Source organism: Octopus bimaculoides, chromosome 23, assembly GCF_001194135.2.
Source record: "Octopus bimaculoides isolate UCB-OBI-ISO-001 chromosome 23, ASM119413v2, whole genome shotgun sequence".
Taxonomy (NCBI): domain Eukaryota; kingdom Metazoa; phylum Mollusca; class Cephalopoda; order Octopoda; family Octopodidae; genus Octopus; species Octopus bimaculoides.
Genome location: NC_069003.1, coordinates 4657068 through 4661393, shown reverse-complemented (window position 1 = coordinate 4661393; position 4326 = coordinate 4657068).

Sequence of the window (4326 nt, the reverse complement as noted above, 5' to 3'; positions counted from 1 at the left end):
CCACGAAGTACAAACAGTACTGTACTCCATTTTTTTTTACTATTTTTATAATTTGGATATATTTATTTTATTATAAATGCAAAACAGAATCGTTAGCACCTCGGGCAAAATGCTTAGCGACATTTTCTCCGTCTTTACGTTCTGCGTTCAAATTCCGCTGGGGTCGACTTTGCCTTTTATCCTTTCGAGGTTGATAAATTAAGTACCAGTTGCCCCTTCCCCCAAAATTTCAGGCCTTGTGACTATAGTAGAAAGGATTATAAATGTAAAACACCACACACTCGCCTCCCGAGTTTCGTTTTCCATACAGTATATGCGATTCTTTGTTTACTCATCTACGGAACACTACGTATTTTCTTTTAAGATATTCTAATTAATGTGTTATACAGTGCAGTACTGTACTGTATTTTTATTCATTAATTTATTAACTCTTAAGCGTGAAAATGCTTATTTTACCACAGAAATGATTAAAATCTAAAATAAATATAAATCCCTATCAACCGCAGAAACCCGCAATATACCGAGGAGACCGCGATATAAATTTACATATATTAGCCAGAAAAATCCGCGATGTACTGAGGGCGTGATAGATGAACCGCGATATGGCGAATGATGACTGTAGTTCATGTCCGTGACCGTTCTACTATTCCTCCTGATTTTTTCGCATTTCATTCCTATTCTGTTTCATTCTCTTTTCCTCTCTTTCTATTTCCCTGTCTTTATTCTGTTTCCCATTTATTTTGTTTCGTTATAAATCTTTATTCCTTTTCTTTTTCTCACTTTTTGTCTTTAACCTTTTACCTTTTTGTGCCACTTTCTCACTTTTACTTCGTCTCTACTTCAATGTATAACTGTTATTTTCCCTTTCGTTTTCTTACTCAAGCGTATTTAATCTATTTCTATATATTTAAAATGAAGATATTGTATATAATACTGCAATAAACAAGCTTTGAGGATATATAACTCCCCATTCTTATTTTTAATGTCATATATATATATATATATGTATATATATATATATATATATTTATATAAGGGCATTTCGGGAATAAATGATGGATTTTTTCCCTTATGAGGGTTTTTTCACGCTAGCTACTTGATAAATTCTTGTAAAAGAATTCGTCCTATTATTGAATTATATATATATATATATATATATATATATATAAATGTGTGAATGTTGTTGGAGATATATGCAATCTTTTTGTGAGTATAAGTGTGTGCGTGTGTGCGTGTGTGCGCGTATATATGGCTGTGTATATGTGTATGTCTGTGTGTGTGATAATATTTTACTGAAAGCTAATTAGAATGAATTCCCTTTCAATTTTGATTTGACAGAGTCAAATTAGAGACAAAAGGCAATGAGACCATTTCAAGGGCGATGGTCGCTTATGGAGAATTTCTGAACTTCATAAAATCCGTGAGTACCGTCATGTTCTCTTCACCCTCCTTCTTCTTCCTCGTCGTCGTCATCATCATCATCATCATATGTGTTAATGTATATATGTGTGTATGTATGTATGTACAGATATTCCATAGAGTTTGTTTTTCTTTTCGTTATCAGGAATACCTGCCGGCGACAAGGGAGGACATTTCTATAAACGCTTGGCATAAAGACATGTACCAACAATACTTAAGATGGCATCTTGACAGTAACGTCACTGCGGACCGTGTGCACCAACTGGGTCTCGATGAAGCAAAAAGAATTAAAAAACGTGTAAAGGCCGTAAGTTTATTTGCCCTTTTTATAGTTGTTTATCCTTGTTTCGATCCCCAAGTCTCTCTTTATCGATTATATGATATTAAGTCGTCCAGAAAGTTCTGAGCGTTTTTAAGCTAAATCTTTTAACGCTTCATTGAACACACCTGAAACGTAACACAGTTAAACTTTTGGCTCTGCTTGAAGTTGTAGAGCCTCTCTTCTTTGTTCCAGACTAAAAATAGATTTATTTTTCATTCCGGTTACCCTTTATTGACATTTGAAATGGATAACCGAATATTTTATATTCACGTTGTAATGTTTTTCCTTTCTAAAAAAAGGAGGAAATGCTGCAAAAACTTGCAAAGACATTTGTGATGTTTATAGTGATGATGCTGTAGGTGAATAAACTATCCGAAGGTGGCTTGCAAAATTTAAAGCTGGAGAGTTTAGTTTTCAAATTGAAGATATTTTGAAGGCAAAAATCGAAGAAAGCTCAAATATCACGACTAGAGAGCTTGCAGAGGAGTTGGGAGTTCCTAAAAGTACGGTTCAGGAACTATATTCCTTTTTGCATATTAAAAAAAAAAAAACAGAACTTTCCGGACAACCTAATATATAAACTGATGAATGATACATTTATGTATTTGCTTTGCAAGATTCCTGATGAGAAATCGTGTGTTGAAACAAATATTGTGATATTTCGGGATGGTCATTTTTATTTCATTTATTTTATTCTTATTTATTTATTACATTTTTGCCAAATAAACACACGCACTGTATATTCGTTCTTCACTTCAGATTCATTATTGTTCTTACTTTATATGCATTGTGTGAAAATCTTTCGTCACAAATCCCATGACCTCTTCAGCGACGACCCATCCCTCTTGTCTCCACCTGTTCTGTTTGAGACACGTGGAATGGAGAGTCTCTGGATAGATCACGGGATGAGCGACCTGCGCACAACTTCGCTTTCTTAAACATCACATCATTCAAGTTTTCCGCATAACTCCTTAGCAAAATGAGTTACTCTTCAGTTCTACGATGAGTTTGCCTTCTGTAAAGCTGGACATTTTCTCATTTTTCAGATAATGAATAAACAGAATTTTAAGGGAAGTATTGCTGAATATATGGCGTCCATAAGGAGAGACAAATCTTTTCAGCTCCAAAATGCGGTACGTACCTATGTATGTATGTATGTATGTATGTATGTATGTATGTATGTATGTGTTTGTATGTATGTGTTTGTGCGTGTATATATGTATGTATGTATATATGTAGCTATCTATCCATCAATCTATCTTATCTATCTATTTATCTATCCATCCATCCATCCATCCATCCATCCATCCATCTATCTATCTATCTATCTATCTATCTATCTATCTATCTATCTATCTATCTATCTATCTATCTATCTGTGTGTGTGCGTGTGCGTATGTTTAAAAGAAGAAGGAAATAGTGATTTGGAAGTTAATAATTGTTTATTATAAACAGCAAATTGGTCATCTTCACTTACAGCCGTTTCTATTTATAATCAATAAACATTAAATTTACATTTATGTGACTTGAGCACAATATCATCAGAAGAAAAAAAGATTTACCTTTAGATACTATATGTGTGTTCCTGGCACGGATACTAGGGAAATATGTGCTGTACATCACATGGACAAACAGGAGAAACAAAGGATAGAAGGCTTTCAGATCAGGCTGTGACGGGTCATATGTTTCCCTGACGAAAGGCCTTCTTCTCCCAAGCCTTGGTTTTCAAATGTTACCCATGCTTCTGTAACTTTTTTTTTCTAGGTAAAGGTTTTTCCCTTATTCAAACCAATTTTTACCTCACGGGAGAGACGGTCCTTATAAGACAGTCCTTTTCTTCTTTGGCCTGTTACGCATGAGCACCTCAAGTAGGGGCTTGCCCTTCACTGACATAGCTCTCGGGGGTCATCGAGGCACACAAAATGAAACAACACAACAAGAACTGGGTCTTGTGATGGAGAATTTCAAACTGATTATTTAATAGTCGCTACTTCCTCTTGGCTATTCTATTTTTATGCAGATAGCGTTACTGAGTAATTAGCCTCAGTGATCTCCTGTTGTTTTTGTTGCTTTCTGCAATAATGGCCAACGTGAAACAGCTTGCAGCTAGACATAAAAGATTATTCGTTGTATCTGAGCAATAAATATTATAACTAGAACAAACTTCTGTCTCTACTAAAGAAATGGAGACCATTATAATTACTGACATATTGCAGACCCAACGTACGCATACACATATAGACACATGCACGCACGCACGCACGCACGCACGCACGCATACACATGATTATATATGTGTGTGTGTGTGTGTGTGTGTGTGTGTGTGTGTGTATTGTATATGTATATATGTATATATGTATATATCTCTGTCTGTCTGTCTCTCTCTCTCTCACTCTCTTTTTTCCCTCTCTTCATCTCTCTCTCACTCTCTTTCTCTCACTCTCTTTCTCTCACTCTCTCTCTCTCTCTTTCTCACTCTCTCTCATTCTCTCTCTCTCTACATATATCTATATATCTATATATACACACACACACATATATATATATATACATGTATATACACATGCACACACACACACATATAC